We start from the raw sequence: 17,395 nt of genomic DNA on the forward strand, positions 1-17,395 counted from the left end.
AGAAAGAGGACAGAGATAAATGACAAATGATAGAGAGTGAGAGATGAAAAAGAAGGCAGAAAGAGAGATGTGATTCTCAGATTAACAGTGTATTAAAAGGCTAATGATAAAGTGGTGACAGTCATTATTGGAAAGCTGGGCTCATTACCCAGAGTCATTCACAAGGAGATAGAGAGAGAGGCACACAGGGAATTAACTACTGTTAACTGTATGGGCTTTAAACATCACACACACGTCTCTTGTGAATACATTTTGGATCATTATATTAGTGCAGTTTCAGATATGAACATTGAACACTACACCTGCATTATGAGTGTAGGTTGGGTACCAGATACCTGAGATTCAAACAGTTTACCAGGGATTCTACCAGGGTGTACAATGCCCTCCGTGAATCTACCGACAGTACTGCTGGGCTGGCATACAAAAACTACTGTATGGCATAAATACCAGTAAAGGAAGGCTTCCATATCTAAGCAGTGTATTATTTTGCATCCCCAAACTATGGGTAGAATATAAAGGACTAAGCCTTGTTCACATTGGCAGGTTGAAGTGACTCAAATCCAATTTTTTGGCATATCAGATTCTAATCTGTTCTTTTCATGCAGTCTGAAAAAAGCTTGAATCAGATATTTCATGCCAGATTTCAAACCACCTTTGTAGGTGGTTTGAAGTCAGATATAAATCTGATTCCTGGCCATGTGACTTGTGTCTGAACGGTCAAATCTGATTAATTTGCGCTGAAGTGGTTTTTAGACTGTTATTTGGCATATCTTGTTGCTTGCTAGCTACTCTGTTGACAGTTTGACAAGAACCCCCTTCCTCAGGTGAACGTTTTGGTTTTTGCCCTAACACTACACAGCTGATTCAAATAATCAAAGCTTGATGATGAGTTGGTTATTTGAATTAACTGTGTAGTGCTAGGACAAAAACCAAAACGTTCAGCCATGGGGGGGCCGGGGGGGGGGGGCCGAGTTTGGGAAACCCTGAACTAGTTGACTGCTGGGGCTTGCCAAAAACAACTTGTTTTGAAAGTTGGATCATCTTATCATTTGAGGTGTTCTTACAGTATGATTTTGAACATTCAAAGCAACTGGGACACGTCCATGGCAGTCACTGTTGTCACCTTAGCTTGCTAGATAACTTCTGAGTGATAGGAAGCACGAGCATCAACACCAATCAGCCTACACCACTGCGCACACACCCGTCGTTACTATGACAACTAGCATAACCATGTCACCAAATGACTGCCGTCTGAACCGATCTTGTCACTTGTAACTTGCTTTTTGGACAGTCAGTATTCCAAAACGGATTGGAAAAACAAAACTGATTTGAGCATTAAGGCCTGCAGTGTGAACAAGGCTTTAGAGGTTTGTGTGAAGAATAGCAGAGGAGAAGAGGATAGGAGAAAAGAACAGAATAGCAGGAGAAGAGGATAGGAGAAAAGAACAGAATAGCAGAGGAGAAGAGGATAGGAGAAAAGAACAGAATAGCAGAAGAAGAGGATAGGAGAAAAGAACAGAATAGCAGGAGAAGAGGATAGGAGAAAAGAACAGAATAGCGGAGGAGAAGAGGATAGGAGAAAAGAACAGAATAGCAGAGGAGAAGAGGATAGGAGAAAAGAACAGAATAGCAGGAGAAGAGGATAGGAGAAAAGAACAGAATAGCAGAGGAGAAGAGGATAGGAGAAAAGAACAGAATAGCAGAGGAGAAGAGGATAGGAGAAAAGAACAGAATAGCAGAGGAGAAGAGGATAGGAGAAAAGAACAGAATAGCAGGAGAAGAGGATAGGAGAAAAGAACAGAATAGCGGAGGAGAAGAGGATAGGAGAAAATAACAGAATAGCAGGAGAAGAGGATAGGAGAAAAGAACAGAATAGCAGAGGAGAAGAGGATAGGAGAAAAGAACAGAATAGCAGAGGAGAAGAGGATAGGAGAAAAGAACAGAATAGCAGGAGAAGAGGATAGGAGAAAATAACAGAATAGCAGAGGAGAAGAAGATAGGAGAAAATAACAGAATAGCAGGAGAAGAGGATAGGAGAAAATAACAGAATAGCAGGAGAAGAGGATAGGAGAAAAGAACAGAATAGCAGGAGAAGAGGATAGGAGAAAAGAACAGAATAGCAGGAGAAGAGGATAGGAGAAAAGAACAGAATAGCAGAGGAGAAGAGGATAGGAGAAAAGAACAGAATAGCAGAAGAAGAGGATAGGAGAAAAGAACAGAATAGCAGGAGAAGAGGATAGGAGAAAAGAACAGAATAGCAGAGGAGAAGAGGATAGGAGAAAAGAACAGAATAGCAGGAGAAGAGGATAGGAGAAAATAACAGAATAGCGGAGGAGAAGAGGATAGGAGAAAATAACAGAATAGCAGGAGAAGAGGATAGGAGAAAAGAACAGAATAGCAGAGGAGAAGAGGATAGGAGAAAAGAACAGAATAGCAGAGGAGAAGAGGATAGGAGAAAAGAACAGAATAGCAGAGGAGAAGAGGATAGGAGAAAAGAACAGAATAGCAGAGGAGAAGAGGATAGGAGAAAAGAACAGAATAGCAGAGGAGAAGAGGATAGGAGAAAAGAACAGAATAGCAGGAGAAGAGGATAGGAGAAAAGAACAGAATAGCAGAAGAAGAGGATAGGAGAAAAGAACAGAATAGCAGAGGAGAAGAGGATAGGAGAAAAGAACAGAATAGCAGAGGAGAAGAGGATAGGAGAAAAGAACAGAATAGCAGGAGAAGAGGATAGGAGAAAAGAACAGAATAGCAGAAGAAGAGGATAGGAGAAAAGAACAGAATAGCAGAGGAGAAGAGGATAGGAGAAAAGAACAGAATAGCAGAGGAGAAGAGGATAGGAGAAAAGAACAGAATAGCAGGAGAAGAGGATAGGAGAAAAGAACAGAATAGCGGAGGAGAAGAGGATAGGAGAAAAGAACAGAATAGCAGAGGAGAAGAGGATAGGAGAAAAGAACAGAATAGCAGAGGAGAAGAGGATAGGAGAAAAGAACAGAATAGCAGGAGAAGAGGATAGGAGAAAAGAACAGAATAGCAGAGGAGAAGAGGATAGGAGAAAAGAACAGAATAGCGGAGGAGAAGAGGATAGGAGAAAAGAACAGAATAGCGGAGGAGAAGAGGATAGGAGAAAAGAACAGAATAGCAGAGGAGAAGAGGATAGGAGAAAAGAACAGAATAGCAGAGGAGAAGAGGATAGGAGAAAAGAACAGAATAGCAGGAGAAGAGGATAGGAGAAAAGAACAGAATAGCGGAGGAGAAGAGGATAGGAGAAAATAACAGAATAGCAGAGGAGAAGAGGATAGGAGAAAAGAACAGAATAGCAGAGAAGAGGATAGGAGAAAAGAACAGAATAGCAGAGGAGAAGAGGATAGGAGAAAAGAACAGAATAGCAGGAGAAGAGGATAGGAGAAAAGAACAGAATAGCAGAGAAGAGGATAGGAGAAAAGAACAGAATAGCAGAGGAGAAGAGGATAGGAGAAAAGAACAGAATAGCAGAGGAGAAGAGGATAGGAGAAAAGAACAGAATAGCAGAGAAGAGGATAGGAGAAAAGAACAGAATAGCAGAGGAGAAGAGGATAGGAGAAAAGAACAGAATAGCAGAGGAGAAGAGGATAGGAGAAAATAACAGAATAGCAGGAGAAGAGGATAGGAGAAAAGAACAGAATAGCAGAGGAGAAGAGGATAGGAGAAAAGAACAGAATAGCAGAGGAGAAGAGGATAGGAGAAAAGAACAGAATAGCAGAGGAGAAGAGGATAGGAGAAAAGAACAGAATAGCAGAGGAGAAGAGGATAGGAGAAAAGAACAGAATAGCAGAGGAGAAGAGGATAGGAGAAAAGAACAGAATAGCAGAGGAGAAGAGGATAGGAGAAAATAACAGAATAGCAGGAGAAGAGGATAGGAGAAAAGAACAGAATAGCAGGAGAAGAGGATAGGAGAAAAGAACAGAATAGCAGAGGAGAAGAGGATAGGAGAAAAGAACAGAATAGCAGAGGAGAAGAGGATAGGAGAAAATAACAGAATAGCAGGAGAAGAGGATAGGAGAAAAGAACAGAATAGCGGAGGAGAAGAGGATAGGAGAAAAGAACAGAATAGCAGGAGAAGAGGATAGGAGAAAAGAACAGAATAGCAGAGAAGAGGATAGGAGAAAAGAACAGAATAGCAGAGGAGAAGAGGATAGGAGAAAAGAACAGAATAGCAGAGAAGAGGATAGGAGAAAAGAACAGAATAGCAGAGGAGAAGAGGATAGGAGAAAAGAACAGAATAGCAGAGGAGAAGAGGATAGGAGAAAAGAACAGAATAGCAGGAGAAGAGGATAGGAGAAAAGAACAGAATAGCAGAGGAGAAGAGGATAGGAGAAAAGAACAGAATAGCAGAGGAGAAGAGGATAGGAGAAAAGAACAGAATAGCAGAGGAGAAGAGGATAGGAGAAAAGAACAGAATAGCAGAGGAGAAGAGGATAGGAGAAAATAACAGAATAGCAGGAGAAGAGGATAGGAGAAAAGAACAGAATAGCAGGACAAGAGGATAGGAGAAAAGAACAGAATAGCAGAGGAGAAGAGGATAGGAGAAAAGAACAGAATAGCAGGAGAAGAGGATAGGAGAAAATAACAGAATAGCAGAGGAGAAGAGGATAGGAGAAAAGAACAGAATAGCAGAGGATAGGAGAAAAGAACAGAATAGCGGAGGAGAAGAGGAGTGTAGAGGACTGTTTTCCTCTCCTGCTGTAACTGATAGCAGTGGAAAGAAAGAAAGGCTTGGTTCCTGAACCAGATGTCTCACACACACACACACACACACACACACACACACACACACACACACACACACACACACACACACACACACACACACACACACACGTGTTAACTTCACCTTCGATTAGGCCTCACGACAACCAGAGCACACACACACATGCACACGTGCACACACGGTAAGTCCACTGGTATGGGTGTTGATGGTTTGATGGGGGCTGTGTGTGTGAGGCAGAAAGGCACTGCTAAGCATCAGCATTATGACACTCCCTGCAGTGTGTGTGTGTGTGTGAGAATGAATGAGTAAGGCAGGTGTTCCCATCCATTCCCATGGTTGAGGGAAATATAGCTCAGGTAATAACCATGACTGACTGGTGATATACAGTCCATCCACTTAACATAAATGACTAACACCATGTAGGTTTACCATGAACTGCAGCTCCTGGGAAGCACAACCCTAACACATTGAACACAGATCACGAAAAGGCTAAATGTTGGGTAACACTTTATGTACCTACAATGATATTACTAACTACAGTTATTACTGTGTAGTTACATGGGTATAAGAGTTAACTTAAGATAAAGTGTTACATCAAACTATCTTTCTTCAAACTGTCTATCCCTTCCCACAATATTACGAGACAAGACGTCAAAAACGAGTGCAAAGATCTGAATTCAAAGCTCAGTCAAATTTCCATGGTTGAAAGTAACTTTAGGAATGATGCGGCCGCCAGCACACATTCTGCTTCCAAGAAGTGGTTCTGTTTATTAATGCATTAAAAGGATCCGTCTGCTTCCCGCGTTTTGAACTGGACCCTTCCTGTTATAAGTCAACACAGTGTGTCGCCCAAATGACACCCTATTCTCTATCTAGTGCACTACTTTTGACCAGAGCCGTGGGCAATTCCCTATGAGCCCTAGTCAAAAGTAGTGCACTAAATAGGGAATATGGTTCCATTTGGGACTCTACCACAGAGACTCACTGGACGAGGTGAATAAGTGTATTGGCAGATGAATATGATACTGGTTGATGTTATTCTATTAATCAGGCTCTGTCTTCTCCAGTCACGATCCTCTCTGCTTCCTTCTGATCACGTCAAGCACTTCACTCCAACTGTCTTGTTTACAATTACCATAAAACTTCAATTAGCCGGGCATCGGCACACATTTCAGAAAATAAACGGCTGTTCCAAATAAACGATGGGTCTAAATGCGTAACGTATATACTGGGAGTCAGGAAGCAGATGCAGAAGGTGAGTTTAATGAATAAGGCAGATAAAGGAGAAGCGTACTGGACGTGACCAAAACCAATACGGTCTGATGAGGCTACTGAGGGCTAAATAAAGGGAGAGTAATCAAGGTGATGAGGTCCAGGTGTGTGTAACAATGGGGAGCAGGTGTGCGTAATGATGGTTGCCAGGACCGGTGGTTAGTAGACCGGTGACGTCGAGCGCTGGAGCGGGAATAGGCGTGACAAAACTGTTTACGAGCTTACCATGGACACAGCTCTGATATTCTCACGGTCATGTGCATTCAAATGTTATGTTATTTTATTCTGTCATCGTTGCTAGCCATGGTGCCACCAAATAATGTATGGTGCTGAAGCACGAAAATGGGGGTGTATGATAGTGTACGCTAATAATCGGGAAGCAAGTACAGGGAGTGAATTTAATAAATAGAAAAAAAAAGTAACACAAGTTGCGTACAGACATGAAACAGAAACAATAACAACTGAGGAAAGAACCATAGGGAGTGACAGATATAGAGGAGGTAATCAGGAAGGTGATGGAGTCCAGGTGAGTCTCATGAGGCGCAGGTGCACATAACGATGGTGATGATCATTGAGTAAACCATCGACAACGAGTGCCAGAGAGGAGGAGCGGGAGTGGACGTGACAGATAGGCAGCCTAGTCTTTCCAAGTCTGATGTGCTTATCTTTGTTATTATAATGTTTATATTGGCCATACTGGTCACAATAAACAGTGTGGTAGTCTTTTCAAAATGTTATTGAGCAAAAGCTGTGTGCATTAAGGAAATAGAAGCCTGGCTCTAATAGAAGCCTGTCTCTAATAAGCGGCGGTTGTGTTTAGTGATTCAAGAAAATAAATGCACAAACTATTAATTGAAGTTTTACGGTATCCAACTTTCCTAGCATTTCATCAGTTCAAGATTGTTTGATTGCTAGTCTAAGGCTTGAACTTATTAGCTTCTGGTCACGTTTTAATGTAATTGGGGTGTTGTGTTCATGGACTTTGTAGCATGGTTAATATGAACCGTGTGCTACATCATCTATGTGATGTTACACACAGAGGTTATGTGTGAGGTGACATACCTCTGGGATAGGAATAGCAAGGGTGTAGAGAACAAGACTCTCTCTCACTCACTCACACACACACACACACACACACACACACACACACACACACACACACACACACACACACACACACACACACACACACACACCCCCTTTTCCCCCTGAGGATAGCCCAATTACCCCACAATGTCACCCCCCCTCTGGACCCCCCCCCCCCCCCAGCCAGGCATGACAGACCCCCCCTTCCCCATTTCCAGCATCATGACACAGCGTTTCCTGAACGTCTGAGTGAAGGCTTCTAGGAAGAGATGAAGAGCGTGCTGACTGTACTCTGATCTCTCTTTCATCTGGTTGATGAAACACTACAGGGCCAGAGCATCACTGCACAAACGCATCAGTCATGGAAGGAATCATTAATAGATGCATGATAATGAATGACTCCATGGCATCATAATGGAATCACTGTATGAGTCAGACAGACCTTCCTCCAGGCCTCTTCACTGATCACCATCACATACATGTGACAAATAACATTTGACTGGATCCATCCTCATCATCTCCTAAAGTAAAAAATCAGGGATAAGTCTCAAATCACACCCCATTCCCTATGTAGTGCACTTCTTTTGATATCTGGTCACACTACTTTTGACCTCTGATTAAAAGTAGTGCACTATATATTACGGAATAGGGTGCCATTTGAGAACAAGAGATGGTCTGTCTAGGACAATAGAGTTGCAGTATCTGAAGATTGTTCCTCAAAAATTCTATAGAATATAAACACAAGATACAATAGAATAGATCGAATTCAACTGTTGTGGAGGATATGGGTGATCCTTCCATCCAGACTCCATACTACTGTAGCATAGCCTGAGGACCAGGAGAGTCCCTCCTCAGTCTGGTTACCCCAGTGATCCTGCTCTCCCCCTGGGCACAGATCTCTAGGCTCAGCCTCTCACTGTTCTGAAGGGATAGGACTGGAACAGGGCCTGATCCATGGAACCTTACTGAGAAGAAACATCCTCCCCATTCCCAAACCTGCTCCCACTGCACAGATCTCACCCAGAGGCCATCCAGATTCCCCACCCCTGCTTGATCCTAGATACACCTTAGATACCCCATCTGTTTTCCTGAAACTTTGAAGATGTGTTATGGTTAGAGCCTCTCCCAGATGCTACATCTGTGATCCATCTCTCCCTCCATCTTCATCTCTCTCCTTCTCTCTCACACACACTCATTCATTCTCTCCATCCCTCCCTCTCTCCTTCTTCCTCTCTATCTGCCTGTGAATGTGTGATTTTCTATGGAGGATAATTCCAAAGCGTCTCCAGATGGGTTAGGGTGATATGGTCTCAGCCATCCAGACTGGAATCAACAGACGTGGCAAATTCTATTTCCTGAGGGAGAGGATGAGGAAGGAGAGAGAGGGAAGGAAGAAGAGGAGTGGTATAGGGAGATGTGGGAGGAGAGAGAAGATGGAGAAGAGAAGGGAGAGGGAGAAAGAAAGAAGGGAGAGGAGGAAGAGGCGGACGGCAGGGCCACTGCTGGAAGGTCCTTCTCACCTCTATCCGCAGTGTACTTCTCTCTAAAGTGGAAGTTTGGCTCAAAGCATTACCTCACACACATAAACCAACACACTCCTCAAAGCATTACCTCACACACATAAACCAACACACTCCTCAAAGCATTACCTCACACACACATAAACCAACACACTCCTCAAAGCATTACCTCACACACACAAACCAACTCACTCCTCAAAACATAACCTCACACACACACAAACCAACACACTCCTCAAAGCATTACCTCACACACACAAACCAACTCACTCCTCAAAACATTACCTCACACACATAAACCAACACACTCCTCAAAGCATTACCTCACACACATAAACCAACACACTCCTCAAAGCATAACCTCACACACATAAACCAACACACTCCTCAAAACATTACCTCACACACATAAACCAACACACTCCTCAAAGCATTACCTCACACACATAAACCAACACACTCCTCAAAACATAACCTCACACACACACAAACCAACACACTCCTCAAAGCATTACCTCACACACACATAAACCAACACACTCCTCAAAGCATTTCATACAGGTACAGGCATGCATTAATATTAACACAAGTTCTAAAGGTGAGAGTATAAAATCAGACAAACACACACACCGAGACCTGAGTCATCTTTCCTGGGTGGTCTCCTCCTGCAAAGATAAGGCCAGTTCGCTTCCCTCGGGTGAACTAAAATCAACAGCAGAGAGAACAAGAAGGGGAAGAAAAGCAGCAGTGGTTGTCTTCATGTTTCTATTTGCAGTATGCTGTCAGAAGGTTTCTCAGAGTCAGATTAAAGAGATACTCTGATGACCCTGAGGTGGTCCTCTGTAGCTCAGTTGGTAATGGCTCTTGCAATGCCAGAATAGTGGGTTCGATTCCCGAGGCCACCTATACATAACAAATGTATGCACGCACGACTGTAGGTCACTTCGGATAAAAGCTAAATGACATTGAATTGAAGAGTTAGCTAGGCAGACCTACTGCAGACTGACTGCTGCAGGAGGAACCTCCAACTGGCAGTACAGCCTCAGGGCAGCTAGATCACACAGACACACACGGAAAAGTGCATGCCCGCACACAATACAAAATGTACACATGCACGGCCAAACATGTACACACAGAGACACACCACCAATTGCACCCACACACACTCACAATTCAGTCTGTGTAACTACATGTGTGTGTACACGTGTGATTACAATCTACCTTGAAATGACTGTGGTATGAGAGAGAAAGAGGGAGGGAAAGAGAGTGGTGGTTTGCGTCATGCGTGGCTTCTGATGTCTGGATGTAAAGGAGAGATTGGGGTTTGCTCTTTAAAGCCCTTTTGATGTGCATAGTGTGTGTGTGTGTGTGTGTCACTGTGGCCTGAGCTCTGAGCCAATCAAAATAGAACAGAGAAAAATAAGAGATAATTGAAAGCGTGATGGAGAGATCAGTCACTGTGTAGTCTTGTAACAAAGTAAACCTACTGCAGCTCAGCCACACTCACAGAGGAAGAACCCTGCTCTCTGTACCTGTCACCTCAAGGTGCTGCCTGCTATAGTGTCACAGTTGAAACGGAATAGGAAAAGGCTTGTATATACTGTATTCGTGCATACATCCAGGTTTATTGCAGGCGTTCAAGAGAGTCCCAAGCCATATATCAAGAGTCGACTATACTGTTGCCCTTTACACCCACATATGGCTTCAAAATGGCAGATTTGGACACTAATAAACTCCTAAATTGGAACGTAGTGGCTGCACAGTAACATGCTATACATGACTTCAGAGTTCTGGCTCTGCGCTTCACAGCTCTGTATGTGTTTTGACTAACAGCCATTTTGAACTTGAGCACCACGCGCGACATGCAGTTGCCCCACGGGCCCATCCCTCTCGGTAATTGGGCCATTTGTTTTGTCTGAGTGAGGAGAATGCTGTAAACGAAGAGGACTTGATGTATTTTGAAAGATGAGACGTTGAGGTCCAAATGTGCACTTCACATCTCCAAATCATAAAACTCATGTCATATACAGTGTCATCGCTATTAATCACTATGTTTGATGTACAGTTACAAGATGACATGGCATCATACCCTGGGTTGTTCTGAACACAATGAGCCCGTTTGTGAAGAAATTGCCGCAGCACACGCACCTGAATGTACTGATGACTCCGTTCTATGCGCACCAGAATGATGATCTGTTTCTCTGAATTGTCCTGTGAAAGCCTAACACTAAGACCGTATCTTAGCTAGTCATGTTGCCAATAGAACGAGTGTTGAAATGATGCCCATGTGACTCAGATTGAGACTTCTAATGGACTGGTTTTGGATTGCGTAAACAACAACAGTAATTGTGTGATGGCGGAAAGAGAGGGTTGTGTTCCAAACAAAACAATTTGCTCTACTTCTTCAACAACACAGCTAGGAGAGCGCAAAAAAGTACCTTATAGTTGAAGACTTTTCTTTGAGTCATAAAAGTGCATTGAATTTGCTTAGGAACTGTGCACACATTGGAGAGGTGAGTGGCCACTTGGAAACACCAGTTAGACCTCTCACTCAAAATATTTTTGGGGTCTTATGTTGCACCTACCCAACATTATTCTACTTCCAGGAATAAAATAATCTCATGTTACTGAATGTATCCAAAATATTTTAAGATTATCAGTCTTGTGTCAGGTGAACTGTTGTGTCCTCACCTTTGGTCTAATCATTTTCCAAATGGTTTCCTTTCAATTGCTACCATGGTTATACATTTCATATTTCTTCTGTATGAAACACTTCAAATTCTATAAAGGCCAATTCCCACTAGTGTAAAGGATTCATGGGTTTTCACCTCTATATCGTAGTACAGAGACTATACTGGTATTATAACAATGACATGTTCCTGTAATGGGTTTCTCACGTGGTATTCTGGAATGTTATCTCCCTCACTTCCTGTGATAACGGGATCAAACCATTCTGGGAATCTGCCCACGGCAGGAAAACTCATCAGTCAACCAGCACCACACGGGCACGCACGCACGCGCCGCACGCACACCACTCTGATTGAGGCATCAGTCTTAATATGGAACAGTATACACCTGCTCTTGATCTGGTCCTCCCCACAGGCAAAGTTCTCTTTTCAACTTCCACAGCAACATATAGGCCCAAACACACATAACTACAGTCACACCTGCAGAAGGTCAGCCTAGTCCTGTGTACGTGTTAGTGTGTGTGTGTGTGTGTGTGTGTGTGTGTGTGTGTGTGTGTGTGTGTGTGTGTGTGAGCGTGTGAGAGATAGAGAAATGGTCTTGACTCAGACGTGTGTGTGTGTGTGTGTGTGTGTGTGTGTGTGTGTGTGTGTGTGTGTGTGTGTGTGTGTGTGTGTGTGTGTGTGTGTGACAGGAAGTATTGCTGAGGGGAGCAGGAACAGCAATGAGGATCAAAGAGGAGCAATGTGCCACTATGGGCGGGTACCATTGTTTATTCACCAACCAGCTCTCCCTTTTGGCAGCCGGAGGTGAACATGTATGTGTGTGTGACAGAGGGGGCAGGCGGGAGAGAAGAAGAGACAGGGAGAAGAGGAAAAGAGAGGGGAAAGGAGAGAGAACTCTAACCCTCCTGTTTAACATGTATGACAAGACTCAAGGTGTTAGAGGAGAGGAAACCACTATAGACTTGAGATGGACTCAGAGCCTCCAGTCCCTCTAACGACTCGCCCTGCTCCCTCCCTCCCTGGGTAGTGTGGGAATTGAGTGGTGTGACATCAATATCACTTCCTGTTTTCCTGCTTCCCCTTCATCCCTCTCTTTCTTTCATCTGTGGATGGGTGGATCATATCAGAGAGCGACAAAGAGAATGAGAGAGAGAAAAAGACACAGACAGACAGACAGACAGACAGACAGACAGACAGACAGACAGACAGACAGACAGACAGACAGACAGACAGACAGACAGACAGACAGACAGACAGACAGACAGACAGACAGACAGAGCGAGAAAGCGAGAGAAAGCAGAGATAGAGAGAGAGCTGCCTGGTAGATAAGGGTAATTTTACATTACATTTACATTCCAGGATCTACAGTACATGGGTCACGTGTCAAATCTATTGAGGAAGGGGACGATAGTGGGGATATGGACATTGGTGTGGAGTTGAGCCTGGAAGAAAGTAGCATGTTGGAAACAGAACCTACAGACCAGGGAGGATCCCTAGCAGAGAACACATCCTCAAGAGGTACCAATCTAGATTCATCAACCCCAGACGTTGTCACGTACAAGGAACCTGAGAAACCCTCAGAGCAGGTACAGGAGGACTCACCACCTGTCTCTGCCCCAGGACAAGACCTCTCTCAAGACCTGGATGGGAGGGATGATAAACACAAACATGGCAAGAGGGTGACTTTTCCTTCAGATGCAGATATTGTCTCTGGAGCAGCGGAGCCTGAGGACCCTAGGAGACACGGCAGATATTGTCTCTGGAGCAGCGGAGCCCGAGGACCCTAGGAGACACGGCAGATATTGTCTCTGGAGCAGCGGAGCCTGAGGACCCTAAGAGACACGGCAGATATTGTCTCTGGAGCAGCGGAGCCTGAGGACCCTAGGAGACATGGCAGATATTGTCTCTGGAGCAGCGGAGCCCGAGGACCCTAGGAGACACGGCAGATATTGTCTCTGGAGCAGCGGAGCCTGAGGACCCTAGGAGACACGGCAGATATTGTCTCTGGAGCAGCGGAGCCCGAGGACCCTAAGAGACATGGCAGATATTGTCTCTGGAGCAGCGGAGCCTGAGGACCCTAGGAGACACGGCAGATATTGTCTCTGGAGCAGCGGAGCCCGAGGACCCTAGGAGACACGGCAGATATTGTCTCTGGAGCAGCGGAGCCTGAGGACCCTAGGAGACACGGCAGATATTGTCTCTGGAGCAGCGGAGCCCGAGGACCCTAGGAGACACGGCAGATATTGTCTCTGGAGCAGCGGAGCCTGAGGACCCTAAGAGACACGGCAGATATTGTCTCTGGAGCAGCGGAGCCCGAGGACCCTAGGAGACACGGCAGATATTGTCTCTGGAGCAGCGGAGCCCGAGGACCCTAGGAGACACGGCAGATATTGTCTCTGGAGCAGCGGAGCCTGAGGACCCTAGGAGACACGGCAGATATTGTCTCTGGAGCAGCGGAGCCCGAGGACCCTAAGAGACATGGCAGATATTGTCTCTGGAGCAGCGGAGCCTGAGGACCCTAGGAGACATGGCAGATATTGTCTCTGGAGCAGCGGAGCACGAGGACCCTAGGAGACACGGCAGATATTGTCTCTGGAGCAGCGGAGCCTGAGGACCCTAGGAGACACGGCAGATATTGTCTCTGGAGCAGCGGAGCCCGAGGACCCTAGGAGACACGGCAGATATTGTCTCTGGAGCAGCGGAGCCCGAGGACCCTAGGAGACACGGCAGATATTGTCTCTGGAGCAGCGGAGCCTGAGGACCCTAGGAGACACGGCAGATATTGTCTCTGGAGCAGCGGAGCCTGAGGACCCTAGGAGACACGGCAGATATTGTCTCTGGAGCAGCGGAGCCCGAGGACCCTAGGAGACACGGCAGGCTGTGGATGCCGTACAGGCAGGCTCTTTAACTCCCGGATTACAAGAAAAAAGTATGGAAAATGTATACACTCATTACTGTAAGTCGCTAAATGACAAAAATGTAAATGAGGTCTACATAAGGGTGTCATAATAATGACATAATAACAGGTGTTATTAACATTCAGGAACAACCCGTTGTTTGGGCCAGGCAAATAGTGCTAACGACTGGTGTTTCCGGGGTCAGAGGGGAGCTGGAGGGATAGTGTGTGTGGAGTGAGTTCCGACTCAGTGAGAGGGAGGAAGTTAGAACAGGGATGAGAAGACTCATTTCTTTATCAGGCTCTGCATATATTATAACTTGGATCATTGTGTCTTGCCATAACAGAGCTGCTACTTGGCAGCGCTCAGATCTCCTGGTCAAATCAATGTGGAGGGAGTCCTTACAAACATCCTGTGTGGTCATGTCTGACACAGTTTGTATTTGGCCTGTGATCCTCTGGATCCACACAGAACAGGCAGGCTAGGGACAGTCCTACTTTTCAACCAGGATCAACACCTGGTCCATGAAATATCCATGAGATGCCTATTTACTGTCCTCTCTTTAGAGGTTCCGGCCGTGGAGACAGTGGTGCTAAACTAGAAACGAGGCTAAAAGCAGTTTCATCTAGTCAGAGGGTAGAAGGGACATATGATACCACAGACACATCGACAACAACAACTGTTTTGGGATTATTATGTTCAAATGTCTCTGCCGCCACTTTGATGTTATTTTCTCCCCGTCACCATTGTCTTCAGCCCCCTTCAGCTTTCATAATCCAGCCATTGAAGTGAGCAGCGCGATAGTTCCACCGCCAGCAAACAGGCCAAAGACACACTCCACGCTCCAGACACATTCCCCACACACACACACACACATTCCCCCACACACACACACACACACACACACACACACGTGAACGAGCACAAACAAACACACACGGGTGAGAACGAGTGCACGCACACATGCACACACACGCTCTCTCTGTCCCATCTCTCTCTGCTTCTCGCTGTTTCACTCGTCTCTCTCCCCCTCCGTCCTCTCATTCTCTGTGGCGTCTAGACTTTAATCAACAAGTCATTGGTTAATTGGAGGCTCATTAGTGGGTGGTGAGTACTGTGGGATGGTAATAATGAGATAGATAATAGACAGAGCTTTGTCTGCTGCTAACACTGGAGATAGTAGACACACACACACACAGCCTGGGCTGCTGCCTCATACACACACACACACACACACACACACACACACACACACACACACACACACAGGGAGATTGTGTGACATATAGTGTGTGTGTGAGAGAGTTAGTGAGAGAGACAGGTAACATGTGTGAGTGTGTGTGTGTGAATGTGTCTGGCTGACCAGAGAAAGCTACACCAGCAGAAGAATCCAGACTCCAGGAGCAGAGACTGGACCAGTCCAGACCAGACCTGTATTACCCCACGCTGTCAGTCAGTCACAGAGGTGTTCGGATCGCAACACGTGGCATTTCTCACATTCTAGGTGTGGTGGTGCGGAGCCGCCGGGTGGCTTATTTAACCCGGGGCAGGCAGGCCCCCTGCAGAGCCTACCCAGAAATGAGTGCCCCTTGCTGGGCTACGGGGGAGAGTGGGGACTGGGTGTCTGGAGGAAAGAGGATTTATATGGAAGTCTGCTCCTACAAACAGTGCAGAGAGCCTTTAAAAATAAACCTCCATCCCAGACACAACAGCCAATTAAACTAGAGAGAGACACACCCAGACAACTACCACAGTGTCACTGTCTGGCTACTGGAGTTTCAAGTCCCAGTACCAATAACTCATCCTGTACAGGGGCTAGTTCAGCTGGGCAGAAGGTTGCAGGGACGTTATTTGAACGCTGCATGCCATTTATTCGAATGGCGCAGAGGTTTATCCGATAAGGTGTTGAATACAGAAATGCTCTGCACAGAATGGACCCACTGTTCTGGACCCACAGTCCACATAAAAAACAATCATTCTATGTATCTATCTGTAACAACGTAGTGAACAAACCCCTGACATCCACAGCAGATGGATGGAATCTGGAAAATGTGCAAGGAGTGCAGAGACAGGGAAGGAATGAGGAAGGAGAAAGAAGGAATGGAAATAAGTTCAAAGGAAGAAGGGAATAAGAAGGGATAAAGAGAGGGGCTGCTCAGAAAGATAAATAAAGAGCGCTGCAGCAGTAGCAGGCTGATTTAAAGGACTGCCTCACCCCAGACAAAGAACATACGAGATCCCAACCACCAAACCCAGGAGGGGGTGTGTGTGTGTGTGTGTGTGTGTGTGTGTGTGTGTGTGTTATTAGTGTGTGTGTGAGAGAGACACTATGGGGGTTAGTGTGTGTGTGAGAGAGACTATGGGGGTTAGAGTGTGTGTGTGTTATTCGTGTGTGTGTGTGTGTGTGTTTTGTGTGTGAGTGACTATGGGGTTAGTGTCTGTGTGTGTGTGTGTGTGTGTGTGTGTGTGTGTGTGTGTGTGAGAGACTATGGGGGTTAGAGTGTGTGTGTGTTATTCGTGTGTGTGTGTGAGAGAGACTATGGGGGTTAGAGTGTGTGTGTGTGTGTGTGTGTGTGTGTGTGTGTGTGTGTGTGTGTGTGTGTGTGTGAGAGAGACTATGGGGGTTAGAGTTGAAACCCATCATAAAAAATGACAAAGCACATACATTTCAACTGTGACCCGGGTTTAAAGCCCTCTCACAAAGGAGAGGGGACGTGTGTCTGGGCTGGGGTGTAAAGTTAACCAGCCAGTCGGCCCCTCCTGGGACTCAGACTGGCTGGTTACTGACACCGAGGGGGCCAGGAGAACTGAGTGTGTCTGGGCTGGGGTGTAAAGTTAACCAGCCAGTCGGCCCCTCCCTGGGACTCAGACTGGCTGGTTACTGACACCGAGGGGGGCAGGAGAACTGAGGGCTTTAAGCCAACAAGGAGCTTCAGCCTTAAGAAACCATCTACACAGTGTAATGTAGTTTACAACAGTTCAATCAGGAAGGCTGGTCTGAAGGCTTCTTTCACTTCATCCTGTAAGCAGAACACAACGGACTTTGTTTTCTATTCTAGGGGCATAGTGGGAATGAACACAAACATATGATCAGCATGATGTCTTGTTTCTTCTCCTGTTTCCTGTTAGCCATGTGAGGAATGTCATTCACCTATTTACCTTTAGCCTATCAGCACAGTC

General features: G+C 45.5%; 1 protein-coding gene across 2 annotated transcripts in view; it reads right to left on the minus strand.

The window, feature by feature from the left end:
* The window catches only part of cep112 (centrosomal protein 112), a 192,122-nt gene that overhangs the window by 13,946 nt on the left and 160,781 nt on the right, over window positions 1–17,395 (minus strand). The gene's annotated exons all lie outside the window — the stretch shown is intronic.

This window comes from Salmo salar, chromosome ssa06 (assembly GCF_905237065.1).
Source record: "Salmo salar chromosome ssa06, Ssal_v3.1, whole genome shotgun sequence".
NCBI classification, from domain to species: Eukaryota; Metazoa; Chordata; class Actinopteri; order Salmoniformes; family Salmonidae; genus Salmo; species Salmo salar.